A 13,878-nucleotide genomic window follows, 5' to 3' on the forward strand; every position below is an offset into this window, starting at 1 on the left:
CAGAAGGGGAGCCTGGGAGTTGGGGGGGGGGTGCGGTGTGTGTGTGTCTCTGTGTGTGTGCATGCATGTGTGTGTGCATGTATGTGTCTATGTGTGTGTATGTGGTGTGTATGGGGGGATCGAGTGTGGGGTGTGTGTGAATGGGGGTGGCGGTGGTGTGGGGGGGTGTTGTGGTATGTGTGGTGTGTGTGTGGTGTGTGTGTATAATAGGACGAGACTTCTGGCTCTGGGCATCATTCCCCCGTGCCAAGCATCCCCATGACCCTCTCTGAGCCCTCGCCCAAATCCCTCCGCCTAAGAGCTTCATTGAAACTGGGTTGTGGGTACATCAGGATTCATTATATTTTTCTTTTTCCCCCCATACTAGGGAAGTATAATGGACACATGAAATGGTACACATTTACAGTATAGACGTGATGATTGCCACAACCAAGCTAATTAACACATTCCTCACCTCACACGGCTATCATTTTCGTGTGTGTGTTGGGGGAGGACACTTAAATCTACTCCCTTAGCAAATCCCAAGTATACAGTGTAGTATTCTCGACTCTGCTTCTCATGCTGTACGTTAGATCCCCAGAACTTATTCACTTTATAACTGGAAGTTATATTTTTCTTCCCACGTTTGATATCTTGGGTATTTTCCGTAGTAAAACATTTTAAAAAACAGTTCCTTTAGCATTTTCTTGTCCTAAGAGACAGCAGTGGTGATAATTAAATGCTTGAATTTTGGAGTCCACTATCTTAGCTGTAGTTTTAAAACTCAGCTCTGTCATTCTCTTGTGGTTTTGATGTGGGAAGCAAAGGCAGAAGAAAAATTGTTAATTTCCCTACTACCTACAGTCACTGACAAGTTCTTGAAACAGGCAGAGTGACATTCCTCTAGGGACTCAACTGCCTCTGATGTTGACACTTTGCTAAGGGCAAAAGCCAGTCCTAGCCCAACAGCCCCCCCCCCCCATCCTGTAAGCCTACTTTAACATGTAAAAATTCCTTTGGAAACTTCCTTTATCTCTAAAGCCCCCAAGATACGTGTGTTGGCAATCATCCCCAAGCATATGACCCACCGATATACATCTGAAGGGTCTCAAGACTAAGGTTTTATTAGACGGTAATAAATAACCTTTTCCCAACAATAGCCAGCCCCCTCAAGTCCTGGAAACTTGCTTCCAAAATTCCTTAGAGACTTACGCTCTCCCTAACCCCCTCCCAACTTGAAACTATATAATGGGCCACTCCTCATGACCCCAGGGTGGCTCTGCCCAGGGGTCCTGTCCCTGTGCTTTAATAAAATCACCTTTTTGCACCCAAGACATCTCAAGAATTCTTTCTTGGCGGTCGACTTCCAACCCTAACGTCTTTCCTACATCAGTTTGACCTTGGTCAAGCCCCTTAACCTCTCTGAAACTCAATTTCCTCTTCTGTAAAGTGGGGATAATCAGAGTACCCTCCCTCCTTGGATTTCTGTGAAGACAGAAAGGGCTTTAAACCATGTAAAGCTCTTAGCACAATGCCCCCCCCCCACCGCATAATAAGCACAGAAATGGTAGCTATTAATGTCTCTCTGACTTTAAAAGTAATCCATTTTCATCAGCCAAAATGTGAGAAAGAACCAAGAGAATAAAAATCGCATGCAATCCCCAATTCTAGGCACAAGCTGAGGTGTTTTGCGTTTTTTAGACTATGCCTTCCCCCAGTTTTGGTAAGCCTAGATAAAGTGTGTTTTTTTTAAACAAAGAAAAACGGGATCACACTGGTCAGTTTTGTTAAGTTCCCCTTTTCCAGAAACCAGGATGTAGTGAATGTTCTCCCCCCGCCCTAGATATCCTACCCGCACCATATATCATTGCTTCCTCATCCCACAGGTTTCTTCACCAAGCTTTTGTTTTTGCTCTTTTTTACCCCTTCCTTTGACAGATGTGAACCTGAGGCTTGGAGAGGGGAAGTGTTCTTCCTACAGTCACGCAGCTAGCCGCTAGCAGAGCCGCGGTCAAACGCAGACCGCCAGGAGCGTCCCACTTCAGCCTGAGTCTTCAGCGCCTCCGGGGGGTTGGGGGGACGTAGACACTCCCCACCCCCACTCCAGCTTTCCAGTCGGGTGTCTGTCTGCTGGGCCGCTGCCCCTCCCTTTGCCAGCAGCCTTAGGCCTTGGGTGGGCGGGAACCCCGCCGGGCAGCCAGCTCGGTCTCCATGGTGATGAGAGAAGGGGCGGGGCTGCGGAGGGGGAGGCCAGTTTCTCTCCTGCTGGGTCCCCATCAGCCCCCTGGCGCCCTGTCTCCCCGACTCTAATTTTATGAAAGTCTAATGAAGCCCGCTGAGCAGGGAGGTTGTAAGACCTGAGTATTTTAGTTTTTGTTTTGTTTTTCTTCCTTCTCTTTGCCCAGTTCTAAAAGGCTCTCCCTTCCTGCCCCCATCCACAACAAGAATCCTTCTGGCTTGCTTAAGAATGAAAACACGGGCCACATACAGAACATCTACTGTGTGCCAGACGCTTTACATATATTATTTTCAGGCCTAAAAACAACCCTCGAAGGAGGGATGGGAGGGAGGGGTGATTATTCTCCATTTTGGAGTTGAGGAAACTGAGCCATTATGTCCCTGTCAAGGTCACACCGCCTTTCATGGAGACAAGACTTCTTCCCCTTACTTAGGGCAGTTGCCAGGAGGACTTGTCACTCTGGGCCCTCACCTCCTAGGCCCCCAGAGTCAGATGTCTGTGTTTGTGCAAGGAAGATAACTCTAAGCAACAGCCAATACACATAGATCGATGATTTGTCAAAAAATTAGATTTTTAAAAAAGATTTTATTTATTTATTTATTTATTTATTTATTTATTTATTTATTTGAGAGAGAGAGAGGGAAAAGGAAAGCATGAGGAGGGAGATGGGCAGAGGGAGAAGCAGGCTTCCCCTTGAGCAGGGAGCCTGATGCGGAACTGATGCGGAATTCGATCCTAGGACCCCAGGATCATGACCTGAGCCAAAGGCAGACACTTAACAGAATGAGCCACCCAGGTGACCCCCAAAATTATCTTACATAGTTTTGAACACTTGCAGTTCTAACTGCTCCAAATTCCTGAGTCCCCTGGGCCCAGGCAGGGGCTGCATCTGTGAGGGTGTCAGACAGGAAAGGAGCATTACAATGGAACTCATGTGACTGTGACTTACATTGCCACAAAAACAAAATCTTAGAACGAACTGGCAAGTTTCTGAATAAGCCACCTCCTCAGGCTTCCCTCTGATGGCTCATGGCCAGCTAAATCCAAATGAGTCCATCAGTGGCCCTCCAGCCTCTTTTCAGTGCTGCCACTGGCCACGGAGGTGCCCCTCTGCTTCAGATCTGGCTCTCTAATCTGTATGAGTGACAATGTTTTCAACCCAATAACAGAAATCCCCAATTTACATTGGCTTCAACAATAAGCATGTTATTTCAGAGAAGTCCAAAGAGAGAGGGCAGGTTTAAGGTTCTGGCTGATTCAGCACCTAGCAGACATTTACCATTTCTCCATCTCTCTGCTCTGTTAACCTAGTGTCTCAGATTTACTCTCACACTGACTTCCTTCATGGCTGTAAGATGGCTGCAGCAGCTCCAGCCATCACAACTAAGCAAGCTTCTTCCAATGCCTCCTCCTCCTCTGCTCCTCTTCCTCTTTTTTTTTTTTTTTGGTCTTTTTATTATTTATTATATATTTAATATTTCAAACATATAGATAGGAATAGACTACCCAGGTTTATAAAATCTTAACATGATGCCATATTTACTTCCTATAGTTTCTTCTAGTTCTATGAATTTTCATACATGTGTAGCTATAGGTAACCAGGACCACATTAAGGATTAGAATTTTCCATCATTCTCTCACACTCTCTCCTGCTATCCCAGCTCAACATGGCTGAAATCATAATTCCAGCATCTGTGCAGGAATTCCAAGGTGGGTGGATCAAGAGTTGGTTAATTCAGGGGCTGGTTTTGTCCATCTTTCTACTCTGTGGTCTTTAGGATGTTGCCTTTTCCCAGAGGAAAGTGCATTGGGTTTGGAGCTGGTGGACCTGGGTCCATCGTTCCAGCCAGGCTACCCACTCTCTGTGTGACTCTGAGCAAGCTCTTTGACCCGTCTGAAATTTATCCGTATTTAAAGAGGGGGAAACAGTGCCCAGCCTGTGGTGTGCTCTGGGGATTGAATGAGATAAGGTGGGAATCACTTTGCACGGAGAAGTTGCTCAGGGCCTAGTCTTTATGCAGCCTTCATCACTAGCTGGCTGGAGAGTCCTGGACCCCCCAGGAAAACCCACCAGGTGTACCACAAACCGTGCTCTCGGTCCTCCGAGCTTGGGTTTGGGCTGTGTACGTGCGCGAGAGAGGAATCCGTGGCTCACATCACCTCCGGGAGCCTGCCTCTTGTGGGGCTGTGAGCTGTGACCACTTCCCACACGGCAAAGCAAACCCGAGCGTGGGCTGGGAACCTTATAGGCCTGGGCCCGAGTCCCGGCTCGCCACCTGCTCACTGTGTGAGTTTGAGCGGGTAGCCTATCCTGGCCAAACCTCGACTTCCTCGTTTGTCCCCCCCGCCGCCCCGCCCCGATCCGCAGGCGCAGGTCCTTCATGGAGATCCGACCTCGAGGTGCAGTATCTAAAAGGCAATCGGACACGGCACCGTGTGCATAACCTCTCGGGAGGGTGTCTCCCTTACCCTGTCATGCTAGAAACGTGTCTGTCTCCTGAGCCACGGTCTCATAAAAGGGCCCCTTCGGGTACCCTGCTCCAGGAGGTGCGGGCAGATCGTCCTCAAGGTAGTTTCGGTGCTGCTGTAATTTCTGCAGTCCCAGAGCAGGTCACAAGATGTATTTAATGGGGAACAAATGAAAGAAGGGTCAGAATCCAGAGCATAAATTCCAGACGGTAAGTGTTTGGAGCCTGAGAAGGCCAAGCGCAGCCTGAGCTGACCATCCTGCAAGGCTTCCAGAAGGAGGTGACCTTGGCCCCAGGGTGGCAACCCACCTGGGTGTGGGGCTGGTGGAAGGCTCGCTTCCGACACTGAAGCCATTGGCTTTGCGCAAGGGAGAGTTTCTGCAAAGAGCTGAAGTCTGGGAATACAAAACAGAAAGCAAAATTGCTCTCCCAGGGGGGAACGGAAGAGAGTGTCACTCTTCCTTCTTTCCCTCCGAAGAGCTTCACCTCTGTTGCAACATCGGCTCTAGCCGGCTGGGCCTCCTCCAGCCCGAGGGAGGATCCCAGGAAGTCAAGCAACACGCTGTTGCCAAAGGGCCAAGGGCCCCCAAAGCCCGTGGCCAATTCCGCTCAGCCTCATTAGGAAATCAGTATGTGTGCTCAGCCAGCCCCAGGGGCCGAGGGTGGTCCCAGAGAGAACTGTGGCACTGCTCCCTGCCTGGCCCTGCGCAGGGGTGGTCAGAACACAGAGCTGGGGACACAGACGGCCTGGGACTAGAGGGGCCAGTGAGGAACAGGGCCTGGCTTTGGCTGTGCCTCTGTGTGGTTGTGCCTGTCTGGACTCCAGGCTCCTCATCCATAAGGGCAGCCTCCGTCTTTGGAGGGCTTCAAACATGCCAGAGACAAAGCCAAGCCCTTGGCTAACATTCTCTTTTAATCCTCACCCATCCTGGAAGGTAGGTCTCATTGGCTCCATTTCACAGATGAGAAGATTGAGGCTCAGAGCAGTTAACCAGCTCACCCAAGGCCACACAAATGAGAAGTGACAAAGGGATGTTGAAGGCTTCAGAATGAGGGGAAGGGGAGCATCCTTCTGGGTTGTGTGGTGGGGTGACTAAGGAATGCCAGGACCGCTGGAGAAACATGTCCTCTGTGCAGGCACCTGCCATGGAGAGGCGTGGGGGGCGGTGGGGCAGACCAGGTGGGGGGAACAGCTCCAGCAAAGGCACTGAGGGTGAAAATCCCCTCGGGGCTGCAGTGTGGACTGCAAAGGGGGAAGGTGCTGGGGAGGGCCACGGGGTCATGCTGTGGTCTTGTTCTGGGAGACCAGTGACCGCCCATGTTTTTCAAGTGTGAAGGTCTTCCCATAACAGTAGTTAGATTTGCAGCTGGTAGGCTGAGGAAAACCACTGGAAATTCAGCAACGCTTTTTAATGAATTTGCATTTTTCTAGCCTCCAATTTGCAAGCGTTTGAAATAAGGTGCCAGGAGGGCAGGTTTGATGATATTTGATCTTTTGGCTAAGGGACCTCTGAATGCCCAAAACTTGCCCTGCCTGTTCCCTGCCCCCAGCCCTCGCTACACCTGGGAGCTGAAGCCAGAGACTGTCAGACTCAGAAACAAAGCATTGATTCATTGTCAGCTGGGCCACTGGCCAGTGGTGAGCTGGGCAGGAGCACAGAGGGCGGTGGGATGGGCCTCTCCCCACTGTCCAGCCCTTCTCCTCCAGCCTCCGGCCGGCCTCTGTGCTGCATGGGGGAGAAATCCCCAGGATGACTGGCTTGGCTGGAGGGAGAGAGAGGGAGAGAGTTTGGTATACTTCCTGGTCTCATAGCACGACTTGAAGAACAGGAAAAGGTAACCTCCAAGTTACCCGTAGCTATAGAGGCTTGGAAACAAGGGTCTGTTCATGTCCTGGATCCAGCCAATCAGAGCAGCAATTCCAAATTCCTAGGGTGGGAGAAGGACCAGAGAGCAGAGAGGCAGGTGGGGGTGACTGTTTCTCACCCCCCCCCCCCAGTTGGGGATGTGGTCCGCCCCCCGACAATGCTTCTTGGCTACCTGGGTTTGACCCTCAGGAAGAATTCAGAGTCTCTGTCTCTACCCCCACTGCGAGTATTCACAGCCCAGGGGCCAGGACTTCCTTGGTGACAGTTTTGAGCAGAGATGCGCTTTTGTTACCAGGTAACATTCACGGAGCACTAACCATATGCAAACAAAACACAATGCTATGGTGCCTCTCAATTAATTTTTAAAAAAGATTTTATTTATTTATTTGTTAGACAGACAGAGTACAAGCAGGGGGAGCAGAAGGCAGAGGGAGAGGCAGGCTCCCCGCTAAGCAAGGAGCCCGATGAGGATGCGGGACTCGATCCCGTGACCCCGGGATCATGATCTGAGCCGAAGGCAGATGCTTCACTGAAGGCAGACGCTTAACCGACTGAGCCACCCAGGCGTCCTGCCTCTCAGTTAATTTTAATAAAGTTCATTCTGCTTTCATGGTAGAGGCCTGGAGAACTTCCCATGATTCCACAAGTCCAACTTTTATCTTTTCCATAAATTCCTTTTCTGCTCCAGTTAGCCACAGTTGGCTTTCTGTTGCTTGCAATTGGGAACCGGATTAGTGCAATGCCCGTGTCTGTGTGTCTGTATGGCGTGCACGTGCGTGCCCGTGTGGCTGGAAGGAACGGAGGGGGCCACGGCGACAAGTACCTCCCAAGATTGCGTCCTGGAGTCTGTTCCCAGGTGTCTGTAGTCTGAAGATAGAGGCTTCTTTTCTGAGAGAAAAGACAGATAAACATTTACAAAATGTTTCGATGTACCAGATATCATTTAATTCTCTCCACCGAGGAAGGGGTTAACATTCATTTTCACAGCCAAAGACACTGAGGGTCAGGAAGGTCTGCAGGCCTCAGAGCTACTAACCCGTGGAGCTGAGAAGTGCAAACCCTGGCCTCCTCCCACAGCGCCCACTTCCTGCCCCAGGAAGCTCCCCCAGGTAGGCCAGGACTAAGGGGCTGGGAGGTAGCCAGGTGGGGGGCTGACAGAGCTCTGCGAGGTCTAAAGGACCAGAGAAAACCCTGGCTGGGCCAGTGAGCTCCCCCATCTCCCCCACGTGCCTCCCAGCACATCAGCAGACTCTGACCTGGGCCATCCACGGCTTCTGAAAGAGATGAGTTCAGGAGGCGCCGGCCTACTGTGCACCTTGCCCTGTGTTGTATGTTCCCCGAGGAGTGAACAACAAGGGGGTTCTGCCTGGAACTTGCTGCCAATCCCACTGGGCACAAGGGGACTACTGTAAAATGGGGTCACCCTTGCTGAGCTCCTACTGTGTGCTGGTGCTCTGCGCTCGTCGTGGGACACAGTTTTTGGGCTGGGAATGCTCAGTCTCTGCCCAGGCCCTATCCACTAGCGTCTGGCATTGCCACCTTGGCTTCTTCCGTCCCCTGCCGTCTGAGGAGGGGCCTGCGGGGTTTTCTTGGGTTCTGGATGGCAGAATGAGGAAGAAGAAGAAGGTGGGGAAAGACCAAGATTCTAGGGCTGGCTCTGGGGGACAGATCTGTACTCTCCATGTGAACAGTGGGGATTCTTACCTACTTTGTTCCCTGATTTATCCCCAGTATGGCTCCTGGCATATAGTAGGTGCTCAGTAAATGCTTGTTGGCTGAACGAAGGCGGTTTAGAGAAGGAGAACCTCCAGAGAGCTGGTAGTGACGGTGGCAAGGGGAGCGGCTGGCCGAAGAGAAATAGTAGACCGTGTTTTGTAGACAGCGCGTATTCTCTTCAGGTTGCTCTGCATCGCGGTGAAGAACTTGGAGTCGTTTTAAAATTATTTGGGGGATGTTGGGGGTGTGACCCTGGGACTGCCACATGCCCTGCGGTGGGACGGTAGGCTCATACGTCGATCAGCTGAATTTCCACAACCATCTTTCTAAACATTACTGAGCACTTCAGTGGTGCCCGGTAGGTTCTAAGGTCTTTGTAGGAGCACATGCGCACATAAACACACACAACATCCGGACGAGGTGGGCGCCATCTTTATCCCCATGTTACAGAGGAAGATACAGAGGCACATGGAGGTTGAGTAACCGGCCCGGGGACACACAGTCGGAAGTGATGAAATGCGAGTCGATGTGGCAGGCACCAGAGCCCACCCTCTGGGGGGCCTTATACTCCTCTGCAAGAGCCCAGGCAGAGGAGGGGCGAGCGGGCGCTGAGGCAAGGCTACCCCGAACGGGGCTTCTGAGTCTGAATTTCTGCCCCTTTGTCCAGTCTCCTGCCTTGGCTGCCCAGGAAAGAAAAATAAACATCGACAGGACGAGACTCAGGGTTCATCTGGGGGCTGCTGTTTTCCCAGCTGTGAAGTGGCCGCCTCCTCCCCGCTTCCCCAAGCCAGCGCTGGACTCCAGCGGTTCCAAGGAGCCCAGACAACGTACGGTCATCGTGGGAAAATTAGCAATTCACGGGAGCAAAAGAAAATGCAGACGAGCTGGAACCCCTCCACTCAGAGAGACTCCCGGATGCCATTTATGATGCTTATCTGGCAGTTTGTCTTTCTACCAATGTGTGCAGGTGTACACACACACACACACACACACACACACACACAGACGGAGGCTCATTTTATAGTTGTAGGACATGGGAATTCATTTGACAATAGGCTGAATGCTATTCCCTCTCATTAAATGTTCTCGCACAACGTGCTTTTCTTTAGCGCTCACATCGCTGGTTTATTTTAATTTATATGGGTATTATACGCCACGCCTCTTACAGTTTGCGCTTTGTGATTGAGCTATAATTTGCATACAGTAAAAATCACCCTTTCTCGTGTGTATGTCTGAATTTTGAGCGACTCACAGCCGTGTAATCACCACCATAATCAATGTCTAGCACAATTCATCCCAAACAAGTTCCCTGTACCTACTTGGAGTCGGCTCCTCCCAACGCCCCAGCGTCTGGCAACCGCGGATGTTTACTTTGCCTATAAATTTGCCTTTTCTGCAAAGTCATATACAAGGGATCACAGACTATGCGGCTTCCGAGTCTGGCTTCTCTCACTTTACACAGTGCATTGAGGTGAACCAGGAGCTGCGCCGATCCGCGATGTTTCTTTGTAAAGCTGAGTAATAATCCGCCTATGGGAGAACCACAGTTTGTTTATTCGTTCACCAGCTGAAGGAATCTGGCTTGCTTCCCGCTTTTGGTGATTATGGCTACGGCTGCCATAAACATTCACGTACAGACTCTTGTGAAAACTTATGCTTTTATTTCTCTTGCGGAAACTCCTTGGGCAGGATTGCTGGATCCTATGGTAGGAGCCTGAGCATATGCAATATTTTTTTTTGGACGATGTAAAAAACGAATTCCATTTTATTTGTGTTTTTTGATATCCTTGTAGCAACTCAAAGAATAAACAACTAACAGCTTACTATAAATCCTTCCTTCTTTGTAATGTATGTATGGATATCCTCTAGATTGTACCGAGAGGATTAAACTACATATGTGGCTCTCCAGTCTGCTCTTTTCAGTATTTCCATGTTACCGCGTTAAAATCTACCACCTCTTTTTTGGATTACAACACAATGACCCATTGTATGGATATACAAAAATGTATTTAAACAATCCCCTCCTGTTGGATATACAAGTAGATTGCTTTTATTCTTTAGTTCTTATAAACAACATCCTAGAACTAAGTATTTTTTCACGTTTACACTTATTTCTTTAGGATAAATTCCTAGATGTGGACTTGCCGACATATTTCATTTGACTTTTTCCTTAACATTTTTTTCTTTTGTGTATATGGAAAGCTGATATTCAGCACAAACTGCATTGCCAGTCCAGGAGGAAAAGATATTAGAGATAAGATAGACCTATCTAATAAACAAGGCCAGAATAATTGGCCATTCATATGGAAAAAAATGGAAATGATTCCCTACCTCACACCATACACTAGAAATCTATACCAGATGGATTAAGGATTTAAATGTAGATGGTAAAACCTACAACTTTAGAATAAAATATGGGACAGCCTCCCCACAGAAAGATCCTTAATGAGAGTTTTTAAACATATTATACAAAAAATTTAAACCATAAAGGAAATATTTGGTAAGTTTGACTACATTAAAATTGAAAACTTCCATTCATCAAAAACCCCATTAAGAATGAAAAGCCCAGGAGGGCCTGGGTGGGTCAGTTGGTTAAGCATCCGAATCTTGGTTTCAGCTCAGATCATGATCTCATGGATCTTGGGATCGAACCCTGTGTTGGGTTCTGTGTACAGCGGGGAGTCTGCTGGAAAGTTTCTCTGCTTCTACCCCTTCCCGCACTCATGCGCGCTCACTCTCTCTCTCAAATAAATTAATTAATCTTAAAAAAAATAAAGAATGAAAAGACCAGTCACAATCTGCAGTAAGGTATTTACAACACACATAACTAACCAGAGTAGCATCCAGAATATATAAAAACACCTATGAATCAAAGAGACTAATAAATAACAATAGAAAATGAGCAAAAAAACATGAACAGAAGTTCCATAAAAGACAAAACATTTATCATTATTCTTCAAACTGCACATACACACCTTTGTATCTGTGGTACATTCCACAATAAAAACGAAAAACAATCCATAATCATTTTTATTTATTGTTAAAGGAACACATCATCGTACCAACATTAACTTCTCAGTTTTGATAAATGTGCTACGATTGTGTAAGACGCTATCATTAGGGGAAGTGAGGTGAAGCATATATTGGAATTCTTTATATTGTCTTTGCAACTCTTTTGCAAACCTAAGATTATTTCAAAATAAAAAAAAAATTTTTTTTAAGTACTGCAGAAGCCAAACCATGCAGAGCCTTGGAGGCTATCAGAAGTGTTTGGATTCTGTCCTGTGAGCAATGGGGTTACTGGAGGGTTTTCAAAAGGTGGGGCAGGGTCCAATGGATGTGGAAAGGCAAAACATAGCTTCCTAAGAATCTCAAATATTGTCGGAGATGTGGAGGCAGAGCTACCCTTTGGCCAGATGGAGCCTGCCTTGACCACGGGCCCCGCGACCAAGGACACGTGGAGGGGAGCCAGGGAGAACACAGCATCCATTGATCGGAGCGGACATTGGGTGGGGAGGGAGAGCCCCACAGCCCGTCATCGCAGGGTCCTGGGGGAGATGGGGAGGAAATGGGAAGGCCAGAGGCTGCAGGGGTTGGTGGTGGCTGGGAGGGAGGCCTGGGAACGGAGCGGGCAGGCCCCCCACCCTCGCACTTCCTGTGTCCCTCAGCCAAGCCCTAAGTCTGCTTGCTCCTCACCAGCACTCAGTAAGTAGCCTCCTCCTCCTTTCCCTCTCTCTACACACCTGCCTCTTCCCCCTCTCCCTCCCCTTCCTCTCAGCTCCCAGAAGAGGCCAGGTCCTCCCCTTTTCTGAATTTTTTGGTCTTCTCAGCTCACAAAATTCTCCCCCAGAAAATCAGATAAAGCTTCTCTTTGATCCCCCACCTCCCTCCAGCTACAGGCCTTCCTTCCCTCTTCAGCCAAACCTCCTCAAAGCCCCATTTGTTTCCCAGGATCAGACTCCCACTTCCTGCCCTCAGGCTACCCTCCCCACTCAGCCCCTGGAACCTCCTACCCCATAGATAAGAGCAGCACCTTTCCCTTGACCTACCCATCCCTGTGCCCCGCTTTCTCTCTTTCTGTAACACTCCTCAGCCCTGAAGGTGTTTCGTACTTACCTGCTTCTTGTCTGTCTCGCTCACTAGATTATAAGGCTAGTGTTACCTGTTGAATTGTGTGTCCGTCCACCTTTACCCCTGCTGCCAAATTCCTATGTTGTGGTCCTAAGGTCCAGTACCACAGAATGTGTCCTTACTTTGAGATACGGTCTTTATAAAGGTAATGCAGTTAAAATGAGGTCATTACAGTGGGCCTTAATCCAGTATGACTGGTGTCCTCATAAAATGGGGAAATTTGGACACAAGTACACACAGGAGAATGCCACGTGAACGTGAAGATGGCCAATCACAAGCCAAAGAGAGGGGTCTAGAGCAGACCATTCCCTCTCCTCCCTTAGGAGGAACCAACCAGGCTGACATCTTGATTTCAGACTCTTAGCTTCCAGAACTGTGAGAAAATAAATTTTTGTTGTTTAAGCTCTCCAGTCTCTAGCACTTGGTTATGGCGGCCCTACAGACTCATCTAGCTGGTGACAGCAGGAACTTTGCTCTGTTCAAGTCACTATTTCCAGTGCCAAGAACAATGCCTGGCACACAGTTGGAACTCAGTGAAAATATTGGTTGTTTGAAGGAATGAAAGAACTTTTCCAAACTCAACAGACGCTCCTTTTGGCCACCTGATAATTATTTGTTTTAAATATATTTCTTAGATGAGAAGAAACACGTGAGCTACAAAGGGATAAACTCTGAAAAGCATATCGTCTCAGAGATGTTCTGTGAAAGAGGCACCATGTGGTCTGGTAGATGGGTGACCTTTTAAAGACCTCCACAAACCAAACATACCGCCAGGCACTTACATTCTTACTGTCTTCACCTTGTGGAAGCTGGCCTCCAAGGTGACCCCCAGTGACCCCAGCCTCCATGTAGAGTCCCCTCCCACATGGAATAGGACTATGATCAGTTATGGAGGAAATAACTGTGGACTTCCCAGTTTAGGCCATAAGATGTTGTGGCTTCCACACTCTCAGCTCATTGGCTCTGGGTGAGGCCATTCGCCATGTTGTGAGGCCAGCCGCCATGTTGTGAGGCCACTCAGGCAGCCTCAGGGAAGGGCCCAGAGCCTGGGGAACTGAGGCCTCCTTCCAACAGCCAGCACCATTCATCAGCCGCTTAAGCAAGCAGCCTTGGAAATGGATCTGTCAGCCCCAGCCAAGCCTTCAGGGGACCGTAGCCCCGGCCAACACCCTGACCGCGACCACATGAGAGACTCTGAGCCAGAACGGTGCAACCATGCCGTTCCTGAATTCCTGATCCACGGAAACCGAGCAACAATCAATGGTCCTTGTCGCTGTAAGCTGTTGAGTCGGTGGAGTCATTTGTTACCTGGCAGTGTATAAGGAGCACAACCTTGAAGACAGCTCCACGTCCGTGTGCTGAGAGCACCGTCAGTCAGTCTAGCGCCTGGCTAAGTTCCCACGCACATATTTTAGTCCTTGATTGAATGGGTCTCTGAGCAGACTCACCACTGCCTGTCTCTCTCCCCTCGAAGCAT

Source organism: Ursus arctos, unplaced genomic scaffold (genome assembly GCF_023065955.2).
Source record: "Ursus arctos isolate Adak ecotype North America unplaced genomic scaffold, UrsArc2.0 scaffold_16, whole genome shotgun sequence".
Lineage (NCBI taxonomy): Eukaryota > Metazoa > Chordata > Mammalia > Carnivora > Ursidae > Ursus > Ursus arctos.